The 13,119-nt window shown below is 40.6% G+C and overlaps 2 pseudogenes across 1 annotated transcript; one reads left to right on the top strand and one right to left on the bottom strand.

Annotated features, from left to right (window-relative positions):
• Positions 1 to 3,333: 3,333 nt before the first annotated feature.
• Positions 3,334 to 9,261, bottom strand: LOC105530081 (annotated as a pseudogene).
• A 1,464-nt stretch (positions 9,262 to 10,725) lies between these two features.
• On the top strand, positions 10,726 to 12,705 carry LOC105530021 (annotated as a pseudogene). The gene has a single exon (XR_001004595.1). The product of XR_001004595.1 is annotated as a rac GTPase-activating protein 1 pseudogene (transcript).
• Positions 12,706 to 13,119: the final 414 nt, after the last annotated feature.

The following is a 13,119-nucleotide window of genomic DNA, read 5'->3' as shown; positions in this document are numbered from 1 at the left end:
TCTCATCATGGCCTGATAAAATTAAGCACACTAGTTCCTCAGGAAAGACAAGATTTCCTCAGACTCTAAATTCACAGTAGAATAGACTCCACCTCCTAGATAACTCTCAAATTCTCCTGCTCCTATCCTCAGTGTCACAGATCCAGTCCAAAATACCAGCAGCTCTCATCTAGATTACTTTGGCAGTGTCCAATCAGTGTCTTCAGATCCTGGTACAGTCTCCACACCACCACAAGTGTGGTCCTTTTAAAATGCAAATATGATCCTATCTCATTGCTGTGAAGACAAAATCCAAAATCCTGAGTGCTGCATGCAAGACCCAGCATGATGTGGTTCCAGCCTACTTCTCCACCCTAGTGACAACAAACACTTAGGCAAATGCTCTGCTCGGCAGGATCACATTTCCTTATCGTCTCCCCTTTAATTGCTAGCTCACATTCTCTATTATTTTACACCCGACGTACAGGTTTTACCCATCTGACGCTGAAGTCGTTTGACTTTTTGAGGTTGTTCTTTTTTGGCGGCCAGATTTCAGCACAGGCCAAAGTGTTTTTTGTTTTTTTTGTTTTTGTTTTTGTTTTTTGAGGCGGAGTTTTGCTCTTGTTGCCCAGGCTGGAGTGCAATGGTGCAATTTCCGCTCACCGGAACCTCCGCGTCCCAGGTTCAAGCAATTCTCCTGCCTCAGCTTCCCGAGTAGCTGGGATTACAGGCATGCTGGCCTAATTTTTTTTTTTTTTTTTTTTTTTTTTTAATTTTAGTAGAGACGGGGTTTCTCCATGTTGGACAGGCTGGTCTCGAAATCTCGACCTCAGGTGATCCGCCGGCCTCCGCCTCCCAAAGTGCTGGGGTTAGAGGGATGAGCCACCGCTCCCGGCCTTCCAAAGTGGTTCTTCAAGGAACTTCAGCAAAATGGCCTGAGCCTATTTAGGCATCCTCAATTATTATGCTCTTTTTCTTAAACATGAGTAGCCTCTAATATCTAATTAAGCTGATTAGGGGATATAGAGCTATCCCCATAACTCTACTACCAGGCATGAAAACAAGGGTCAAACTGAATTTTATGATATATTTAAACATTTATGTGCTAGCAGGCAAAGAAACAGTCATATAACGTTTTGTAAACTCCGTGAGGTTCAGCTCTTGGTCCTTCCAAGTTTCTACCCTGTATAAAAGGTTCACTTGAGGAAATGTGACAATGTTCCAACATGAGATGCTAACATCATAGCTCAGTTTAGACAACAATTCTCTAAGTCAGTGATTGAACACAGGACTGATTCAGAATTAAGCCTTCTTTTCTATTCAGGAAGGTATAAGCTTTCATGTAAAAATAAAAATGTTTTTCTCCACATCTCTAATACCACTTATTTATCCAATGGGAAAAAATAATTTATTATGTCAGTAGTGGTAACTAAAAAACCCTCCAGTGTTAATTGAAGTTAAAGATAACCAAAGTGCTTTTGGTAGCCTCTTCTGGATTACTGGCTTTTGGTTAAATATGAACTAACCAGCCCTGAGGTATGTATAACCTAAAAATAAATTATGCGCCTTTATAGATCCATTTCTTAGGCTAAAGTATTTAAAGTAAAATACTAACCACATTACAGATACATACCATTCCAAGGAACTACAGTAATACTAAAAGATAACTAAAGTAGAACATAGAAAATGCAGAAAAATGAATTTTTACATCTCTTATACATGCTATCAAGTATAATTTTTTCTCACCTGTATTTTTGACAGAATTCAGAGAGACATCAGTTTAAGACTGAATTCTCAAGCAGATATTCTCCTATGTAGGCTAAAAAATGATCGGTTTGCTTTGTACACCAAATATACTGGTAGAAAAGTTGATATTTAACTATAAAAATCTGGGAGAATGACTTGTGCTTTTGGTTGAAAAGAGCACTAAATTGTAAGTTGCAAGACTTTCCTAGAGTAGAGGGTTGATATTGCTCAAGGCAGCACAGACATCTGACAGTTTTGGCCTGGGATATTTTAAGGATAAATGCTCTTGTTTGGTCTTGATGAGAAAAGAAGTTTGCTTAGAATGTCTTATTTTGAACATTACTTCCAATTGGACAATTTGCTATCAAGTTGATTTTTGCAGAATTATTACAGAAATTATTCTGGTTATTACAGAAGTTACTTAGGGCCTACATTTTATCATTATCAACTTCAACATTGACAGCACATCATATGCAATGATGTATTTATCAAATGATTTCTAGGTATAAAGCTATGTATTAGATTATAAGGGTTTACAGAGTATGTCAAAAATATGAACTTTGAGGATCTTTTAGTAAAAGTAAATTTAAATTTTGCTTCCTTAAGCAAATGTTTCCTAAGAGTCTTATACACAATCTCTATTAAGCAATCATTTGGTGAAGAGGGAAAGTGTATGCAAGAACTGTCTATTCATGACTCCAAAATATGTATTATTTAATTCAAAAAAATGTATGTATTTATGAGGAAGATTTTTATTAATGTAAAAATAACTATTACACTTTTAATATCACATTAAAAAACAGTCAAATCTGACAGGCTAGATTTATAGATGTTGACTCTCTCCTGCTCCAAAACCATTACACATACATATATTTATGTAAATATTCAGATGTTTGCTATTATGTAGACAAATACCTGGGGGCTTTAATTTATTTCATTTCATTTTATTTGTCTTATACAGTATGATTTCCATTGCTTTAAAAATTATATACACTTGCATATACATATACATATATAGATAGACATGAACTTGCCTTCGTATACATGGAAGATGTCTGGAAAACAATATAAAAAACTGTTAGTGGAAGTTACTTCCAGGAAATAATTTGTAGGTGATGAAGGACTTTGTTTTGCCTATTTTTATTTTGGAAATTAGACAAATATATATGAATGCAAGAGAATAGTTTAATGAGCCAACCTACCATTATCCAGCTTCAGCAATCATGCATTCCTTATTGCTCTTGTTCTGTTTCATTTATCACTTGCCAAACCCTGTGGATTATTTTGTTTTTGTTTTGTTTTTTAATAAAGAATATATTTTATTAGCTTGTACTAACATTATCATATTACAAAGGCAATTTAGGGGAAGACTGCTCCTTTTAATACTTGAATAATCTGAAACAACACATACAGAACTATGCATTTTAAAAAATCCTCATTTGGATAACAAAAAAAGACAAGTTAAACAACAAAAGAACTTCTCCTTTCTCACATATGGATATTGAAGTGGACCTAATTTGTTTTTCATTTTAAAAGCTCCCCAAAACAAAAGCAGCTTAAAACCTAATTAAAATAAATAAAAAATGTGTTTACTAAACTACTGGTTTACTAAGCTACTGACACCATTTGCTGTTGTTTTGATGCAGGTTCTTCTGTCTGTTTCTTCTCTTGCTCGTTTCACTAGTCTAGTTGCACCATTTTCATCCTGTTCACCATCATTAGCAGATTTAGTTTTTTTAAACTTGAAATGTACTTTTCCTTTAGCAGACCCAGGCCAGACAGCTTAATTACCTGTTCCTCTTCCTTTAAATCTGCAACGTTTTGACTTCTATTTGTTTAGGGATTCTTGTGTTGGTCTTCTAAGATTTTTTTCAATGCTTCTTTTTCCCCCTCTCCTTCTAGTACTTCCCAATTCACTTCTTTGTTCCTTAATTGTAGGTTACCATTACTCGTGTCTTTGGCTTTACCCAATACTTCCTTGACATTTACTTTAATTAGAATTATACATCCCCTGTTCTGCTCCTCTGACAAGGTCTATTCATTTTATTTCACCATGATTTGAGAAAAGAATGTGTAACTCTTCTCTACACGTCTGATCATCTAAGTCACCTGAAAATTTCAGCAAGCATCCAATCTTCTTCTAGATATTTCATTTCAGCATCTTCTTCTAACTTTTGTTTTTCTTCTCACTCTGTTAGCTCTTAATTTAGCTTCCACTTCATTTTGTTCTCTTTCTTCTTCTTTTTTTTTTGTGTGTGTGTGGCAAAGTAATCTTCCTTGAAAAGTATTAGCAGGTCTGTGCTTTTGTATTTCTGGCCAGGGGTCTCTACAAATTTCTTGGCAGATTCAATGCTACCAAACATAGCAGAAACTGATCCCTTAAATGCTTTATGCAATGTTCCTCTCATCTGAATATTGTACTTGACCTTTATCTTTTAGCCATTCTTTTATGTCATCATGAGTTGCATCAGTTGGGAAGCCGTTGATATAAACAGATCTGTTTTTACATCAGTTTTAGACTCATCAGTCATTTCTGGGAGGGGCTTGCTTGAAGACCTTCTGAATTTAGTTTTATCTTCACTGATTTCCATGAGTTCTGCCTTGGATTTTCTAAGTGCTTCTGCAGTTACAGTAAAGTCTATTATTAGATGACTTGACCTGTTGAATTTCATTATCTTCAAAGGTACCTAGCTTTCAATCATAGTGCACTGCAGCCTCAAACTCCTGGGGTGAAGAGATCCTCCCACCTCAGCCTCTGTAGTACTTGGGGCTATAGATGTTCACCATAGAACAAAATATGCCAGGGCCGAGTGCAGTGGCTCATGCCTGTAATCCTAGCACTTTGGGAGACCAAGGAAGGAGGGTCACTTGTGGCCAGGAGTTTGAGACCAGTCTGGTTAATATAGTGAGGCCCAGTCTCTCTATATAAATAAAATAAAATATTCAACAACTTCTCCATATCATCAAATACTTAATCGATGTTCAAATTTCCCCAATTACCTCATGCCTTTTTATCATTATTTTATTCTGATCGTGATCCAAGCCAAGTCTATCTGTTGCATTTAATTGATTTAGATCTCTTTTTAATCTGTAACAGTTCCCTCTTTTTTTTTCTTCATTTATTTAACAATGAAGTCAGTTTTTTGTTGTGTAGAATGTCTCACATTCTGGATTTTAGAGATTGTATACCTGAGGAGTTACTTAATATGTTAATATGTTTCTCTATTTCCTGCATTTCCTGTAGAGGTTTGATCAAAATATATAACTGCCAAGAAATTTGTGTGTGTGTGTGTATACATATATACACACAAATATATATATATATATATATATATATATTTTTGGGGGGGGTTCTCATTCTGTCACCCAGGCTGGAGTGCAGTGGCACAATCTTGGCTCACTGCAACCTCCACCTCCCGGGCTCAAGCGATCCTCCCACCTCAGCCTCCTAAGTAGCTGGGATTACAGGTATGTACCACCATGCCGGGCTAATTTTTGTATTTTTTTGGTAGATATGGGGTTTTGTCATGTTGCCCAGGCTGGTCTTGAACTCCTGGACTCAAGTGATTTCCCCCCTCAGCCTCCCAAAGGGATTACAGGGGTGAGCCACTGTACCCAGCCAGATTAAAGATTTATTTCAATGTTTTTTGGCAAAATATATTTCAGAGGTTGGGATCTGGTTAGTCTAGAATGGTCTCAGTCGGATCAATTGAGCTCTACTCCATGTTGTCTCTCCTCTTTCAGGGGGTGACCCTAGGTTTATTCCCATAGAGATTGCAGGGTGTTCAAGGAAGGCTGATATTGTTTAGTTACCCTCATGCTGTTTTCATGATAGTGAGTTCCCAAAAGATCTAATGGTTTTATAAAGAGCTTTTCCCCTTTACTTGGCACTTCTCCTTACTGCCACCATGTGAAGAAGGACGTGTTTGCTTCCCTTTCCACCATGATTTTAAGTTTCCTGCGGACTCCCCAGTCCTGCGGAACTGTAAGTCAATTAAACTTCTTTCCTTTATAAATTACCCCATTTTGGACAGTTCTTTATAGCAGTGTGAGAATGGACTAGTACTGTAAATTGGTACTGAGTAGTGGGGTGCTGCTATAAAGATACCCCAAAATGTGGAAGCAACTTTAAAACTTGGTAACAGGTAAAAGTTGGAACAGTTTGAAGGGCTCAGAAGAGAGGAAAATGTGGGAAACTTTGGAACTTCCTAGAGACTTCTTTAACCAAATGCTAATAGTGATATGGACAATGAAGTCCAGGCTGAAGTGGTCTCACATGGAGATGAGGAACTTCTTGGTAACTGGAGTGTATTATTCCCTTTTCATGCTGCTGATAAAGACATGCCAGTACTGGGAAGAAAAAGAGGTTTAATTGGACTTACAGTTCCACATGGCTGGGGAGGCCTCAGAATCATGGTAGGAGGCAAAAGGCACTCCTTACATGGTGGAGGCAAGAGAAAATGAGAGAGATGCAAAAGTAGAAACCCCTGATAAAACCATCAGATCTCATGAGACTTATTCACTACCATAACATTATGGGAGAAACTGCCCCCATGATTCAAATTATGTCCCACCGGGTCCCTCCCACAATACATGGGAATTATTGGAGTACAGTTCAAGTTGAGATTTGGGTGGGGACACAGAGCCAAACCATATCATGGAGTAAATGTGACTCTTGCTATGCTTTAGAAAAGAGACTAGTGGCATTTTGCCCCTGCCCTAGATATCTGAAGAACTTTGAACTTGAGAGAGGCAATTTAGGGTATCTGGTGAAAGAAATTTTTAAGTGGCAAAGCCTTCAAGAGAAAGCAGAGCATAAAAGTTTGAAAAATTTGCAGCCTGATGATGCACTAGAAAAGAAAACCTCATTTTCTGGGGAGAAATTCAAGCCAGCTGCAGAAATTTGTATAAGTAATGAGGAGCTGAATGGTAATCACCAAGACAATGGGAAAAATGTCTCCAGGGCATATCAGAAACCTTCACAGCAGCCCCTCCCATCATAGGCCCAGAGGCCTCGGAAGGAAAAATGGTTCTGTGGACCAGGACCAGGGCCCCCCCGCTCTGTGCAGCCTTAGGACGTGATGCCCTGTATCCCAGCTGCTTCAGTTCCAGTCATGGCTAAAAGTTGCCAACATACAGTTCAGGCCATTGCTTCAAAGGGTGCAAGTCCTAAGCCTTGGCAGTTTTCACTTGGTGTTGGGCATGTGGGTGCACAGAAGTTCAAGAATTGAAGTTTGGGAACCTCTGCCTAGATTTCAGAGGATATATGGAAATGCCTGGATGTCTAGGCAGAAGTTTGTTGCAGGACCGGAACTCTCATGGAGAGCCTCTGTTAGGGTGGTGCAGAAGGGAAATGTGGGGTCGGGAGCCACCCTACAGAGTCTCTACTGGGGCACTGCCTTGTGGAGCTATGAGAAGAGGCCACCATCCTGCAGACTCCAGAATGGTAGATCCATTGACAGCTTGCATCGTGTGCCTGGAAAAGCCACAGACATTCAATGCCAGCCATGAAAGAAGCTGAGAGGAGGCTGTATCCTGCCAAGTCACAGGGGTAGAGTTGCCCAAGGCCATGGGAGCCCTTCTCTCACATCAGTGTGACCTAGATATGAGACATGGAGTCAGAGGAAATCATTTTGAAACTTTAAGGTTAATGACTGCCCTATTGGATTTGGAACTTGCATGAGGCCTGCAGCCCCGTTGTTCCGGAAAATTTCTCCCATTTGGAATGGGTGTATTTACCCAATGCCTGTACCCCCATTGTACCTAGGAAGTAACTAACTTGCTTTTCAATTTTACAGGCTCATAGGCAGAAGGGATTTGCCTTGTCTCAGATGAGACTTTGGACTTGGACTTCTGTATTAATGCTAGAATGAGTTAAGACTTTGGGGAACTGTTGGGAAGGTATAATTAGTTTTGAAATGTGAGAACATGAGAATTATATGGTTTGTCTGTGTCCTCACCCAAATCTCATCTTGAATTGTAATTCCCATCATCCCCACATGTCGTGGGAAGGACTCACTGGGAGGTTATTGAATCATGGGAGTGGTTATCCTCATGCTGTTCTTGTGACAGTGAGTGAGTTCTCACGAGATCTGATGGTTTTATAAGGGGCTTTTCCCCCTTTGCTCAGTACTTCTCCTCCCTGCCACCATGTGAAGAAGGACATGTTTGCTTCCCCTTCTGCCATAATTGTGTTTCCTGGAGCCTCCACAGCCCTGCAGAACTGTGAGTCAATAAACCTGTTTCCTTTATAAATTACTCAGTCTTGGGCAGTTCTTTATAGCAGCATGAGAACAGACTAATACAAAGGCAGAAGAAACTCACAAGTGCTTTGTCAAGCCCTTGCTTACTGTCTGTTGGCCAAAGGAAGTCACATGACTGAGTTCAAAGTTGGAGTGTGAGACACTGGATGCATAGAGGTCACTACCGGGGCCTTTATAAGCTAACATACAATACAATTATCAGGTTGTCTATTTTGTCATATTAAATTGATCAGTAGATTCAAGTGTTGCCTTCTCAATATGCCTATCTTTCAGGTAATGATGATACACCAATTCTATCATTACTTCTGCATTTATTGGTCTACACTTAAATTCTTCTGTAAAGGAGCACTTACCTCCTATAAATTATTTGCTTATGCTAAAATACACGATGAACATGTATTTCCATGTATTTGTTATTTTCATAGTAGTGAATTGGTACCATAGCATTCCAAGGGAGCTAATGAGTTTTTTTTTTAAAAATTATCGTTTTCGACTTATGGATTTTTAACCTACTTGAGGTATTTTGGTCCATTATAGTCATTATTCCTTTTCATACTTGATATTGGTTTGGCTCTGTGTCCTCACCCATATCTCATCTTGAATCGTACTCCCATAATTCCCATGTGTTGTGGGAGGGACCCAGTGGGAGATAACTGAATCATGGGGGTGGTTTCTCCCATACTGTTCTCATGGTAGTAAATAAGTCTCACAAGATCTGATGATTTGATAAGGGAAACATGTTTAGCTAGGTTCTTATTCTCTCTCTTGCCTGCTGCGATGTAAGATGTGCTTTTTGCCTTATGCCATGATTCTGAGGCCTCTTCAGCCACGTGGCACTGTAAGTCCAATGAAATTTCTTTCTTTCGTAAATTGCCCAATCTTGGGTATGTCGTTATCAGTAATGCGAAAACAAACTAATACAATACTCAAGCTGCCCCATCTTGTCCTAGTGGCAGTACCTTCAACTGGGCTCCTGTGTCTTTTTGATGTGATCCCAGATAGCTTTCTTGCTTCCTTATATGGCTAGATCTTCCAAGCTCATCCTGCTGCAGAGGTGGATTCAGCTGTTTCTCCAGAGAGTCCTGGTTCCTTTTACTGGGGAATATTTAAAGACCACACAATATGGGTTCTAGGAGATAGGAGGGTTAAACAACAGATTCTGTGTGAACAACATTACAGTCTTCCAAATGTGGTAGACATGTAGATGTAATTTGTTTGTTTTCTTTTGTAATATACTAACCTTCACTTCATTCTTCTGGGAACAGCATTTCATCTTTTGGGAAATTGGTTTTTTCTCACTTTAGTCATTTGTTTTTAGTCATCATACTCTTCCTCTCTAGGTCTAAGCACAGGCATGTCACCAAAGTCCTCTGCTAGAATCTTTTGAACTGGAATAGGAGAAAGAATTAAAGTTACTAACAAAATTTTGAGAGGTGCTGGAGCTGTCCGTTAGCCGTAATGTCTACTGTGTGTAGGAAGCTGGTTTCATATCCCATATGGTTTGGCTCTGTGTCCCCACACAAATCTCATGTTGAATTGTAATTCTCAATGTTGGAGGAGGGACCTGGTGGGAGGTGATTGGATCATAGGGGCAGATTTCCCCCATGCTGTTCTCCTGATAGTGAGTTCTCACAAGATCTGATGGTTTAAAAGTGTGTGGCACTTCTCCTCTTGTGCACTTTCTCTCTTCTGCTACCATGTGAAGAAGGTTCTTGTTTCCCCCTTCACCTTCTACCGTGATTGTAAGTTTCCTAAGGCCTTGCAATCATGCTTCCTATACAGCCTGTGGAACTGAGTCAATTAAACCTCTTTTCATAAATTACCCAGTCTCTGGTAGTTCTTTATAGCTGTGTGAGAACAGACTAATGTAACATCCTTGGTGAATTCAGTGTCTATGGGGATATTTCATCTATTGTCTCCACCTCAGATATCTCTTTGTCAAACGTATTGGCTTGGACTTGTTGCCACTTTAGCCTCTCACTCCCATTACCATTATCTTAGAATGTTTCATTAACTGGAACTGCTCTGCTTCTGAAATTGTAACATTTGCAGCCACCTCACTGATCACAATCATTTCTTTCACCAGTGCTCTCACTTTGGCATTTATGATTCACAAATTTTATACCCTACTGAGATTGCTGGTCCCCTAACTTCTCAGGGTTCCTCCTATCTTCCCTTTCCAGTCTACCCTACAAAATGCATATCTTTACTCATGCTCATTGCTCCTGGGTTATTTTTCCAGAGCCTGCCTGCAGAACTGTTATTATGAGACAGTCCAACTCTCCCTTCTAGTCTTGGGTCCTTTTGGAGAAAAGTACACAATAGTATGTGCCTATTAAAAAGCCACTAAAAATTCATGGTCTGAGGGTCTCAGCTGAGATCTACTGTGTTATCTGGCACTTTCCTCTCTGATATGGTTAGGTTTTGCGCTCCCATCCAAATCTCATCTTGAATCGTGAATCCCATAATCCCCAGTTGCAGAGGGATAGACCTGGTGGGAGGTGATTGGATCATGGGGGCGCTGTTCCCCATGCTGTTCTCTTGATAGTGAGTTTTCACGAGATCTGATGGTTTTATAACTGTGTGATAGTTCCTCCTTCTCATGCTTGCTCTCTCTGATCTGCCGCCATGTTAAGATGTGCCTCAAGAGCTGGCTGCGGGGCCGCTGCTCTGCCATTGGTTGAGGCGCAGAGCGAAGTGAAGGGCTGCCCAGGTGAGGCCAGGCTGACGGAAAAAGATGGATACTACTATACTGAATATGCAGAATCTGTTTGAGCAGCTTGTGCTCGGGGCGGAGATTCTCAGTGAAGGAAACGAACTGCAATTTATCCAGCTGGTGAAGGACTTTGAGGATTTCTTTAAAACGTGGGAGAGGACTGACTATGAGCTGGGGGAAATACAAGGATCTTTTGATAAAAGCAGAGACTGAGTGAAATGCTCTGGATGTTAAGCTGAAGCATGCATATAATCAGGTGGATGCAGACATCCAAACGGAGAGCTGAGGCTGCCTGCCAAAAGCTGGAATGACAGATTCAGCTGATTCGAGAGATGTTCATGTGTGACATATCTGGCCAACTAAGCAGGGAGCAAAAATCAGCTTTGGCTTTTCTCAACAGAGGCCAACCATCCAGCAGCAATGCTGGGAACAAAAGACTATCAATCATCGATGAATCTGGTTCCATTTTATCAGATATCAGCTTTGACAAGACTGATGAATTACTGGATTGGGACTCTTCTTTGGTGAAGACTTTCAAGCTGAAGAAGAGAGAAAAGAGGCGCTCTAGTAGCCGACAGTTTGTTGATGGTCCCTCTGGACCTGTAAAGAAAACCCGTTTCATTGGCTCCACAGTAGACCAGGGGGAATGAATCCATAGTTGCAAAAACTACTGTGACTGTTCCCAGAGATGGCGGGCCCATCAAAGCTGTGTCCACTATTGAGACTGTGCCATATTGGATCAGGAGCCAAAGGAAAACAGGTACTTTACAACCTTGGAACAGTGACCCCACCCTGAACAGCAGGCAGCTGGAGCCAAGAATTGAGACAATGTGGGCACGCCAGAGAGTAACAGAGGGATGTACCTGCATGACTTTGTCTCTAAGACGGTTATTAAACCTGAATTCTATGTTCCATGTGGAAAGCAGATAAAATTTGGGAAACTATCTCTGAAGTGTGGAGACTGTTGTGTGGTCTGTCATCCAGAATGTCGGGACCACTGTCCCCTTACCTGCATTCGTACTCTGATAGGAACACCTGTCAAGATTGGAGAGGGAATGCTGGCGTACTTCGTATCCCAGACCTCTCCAATGATCCCCTCCATTGTTGTGCATTGTGTAAATGAGATTGAGCAGAGAGGTCTTACTGAGACAGGCCTGTATAGGATCTTGGGCGGTGACCGCACAGTAAAAGCTGAAAGAGAAATTCCTCAGAGTGAAAACTGTACCCCTCCTCAGCAAAGTGGATGATATCCACGCTATCTGCAGCCTTCTAAAAGACTTTCTTCGAAACTTCAAAGAACCTTTCGCCTAAACAAAGCTTTTATGGAAGCAGCAGAAATCACAGATGAAGACAACAGCATAGCTGCCATGTACCAGGCTGTTGGTGAACTGCTCCAGGTCAACAGGGACACACTCGCTTTCCTCACGATTCACTTGCAGAGAGTAGCTCAGAGTCCACAGACTAAAATGAATGCTGCCAATCTGGCTAAAGTCCTTGCCCTATAATAGCGGCCCATGCTGTGCCCAATCCAGACCCAGTTACAATGTTACAGGACATCAAGTGTCAACTCAAGGTGGTCAAGCGCCTACTTTCCTTGCCCCTGGAGTATTGGAGTCAGTTCACCATAGTGGAGCAAGAGAACATTGACCCCCTACATGTCATTGAAAACTCAAATGCCTTTTCAACATCACAGACACCAGATATTAAAGTGAGTTTACTGGCATCTGTGACCACTCCTGGACATCAGCTTCTCAAGACTCCTTCATCTAGTTCCCTGTCACAGAGAGTCAGTTCCACCCTCACAAAGAACACTCCCAGATTTGGAAGCAAAAGCAAGTTTGCCACCAACCTAGGACGACAAGGTAACTGTTTTACTTCTTCAATGTTCCAGTGAAGTCACATCTGCCTATTACTCCCAGCACTGACTGACTATAAGAAAGGACACCTGTACTCTCTGCTCTGCAGCCTCCTGTACTCATTACTACTTTTAGCATTCTCCAGGCTTTTATTCAAGTTTAATTTTGCATGAGGGTTTTACTAAAATTACATGTATCTCCCCTTCCTTCTCCTCGAGTCACATAATATCAGTACCTTGTTCCGGTCATTGTTGGGAGCTTTTAGATGAGAGATCTTTCCAAGGGTAGCAGGGTTAGTATGGAATTGATTGTGATTCTTTTGGGGGAAGAGGGGTTATTATCCCTTTGGCTTAAAGTCAAATGCTGCTCATGGAATGAATGATCTTTCTCCAGTTTCATTTATAACTGATTTCCATGAGACAATGACAAAAACCCTACCTATCTGATAAGATTGACTTGTCTCAGGGTGGGAAGTGGGAGGGTGGGGCAAAGAAAGGATTACACCAGAAGATTTAGGATGCCTCCTTCTAAGACCTGGAAATTCTCATTCCCCATTATG

Source organism: Mandrillus leucophaeus, unplaced genomic scaffold (assembly GCF_000951045.1).
Source record: "Mandrillus leucophaeus isolate KB7577 unplaced genomic scaffold, Mleu.le_1.0 Scaffold1197, whole genome shotgun sequence".
Lineage (NCBI taxonomy): Eukaryota > Metazoa > Chordata > Mammalia > Primates > Cercopithecidae > Mandrillus > Mandrillus leucophaeus.
This window is presented reverse-complemented; position numbering and strand designations above follow the sequence as displayed.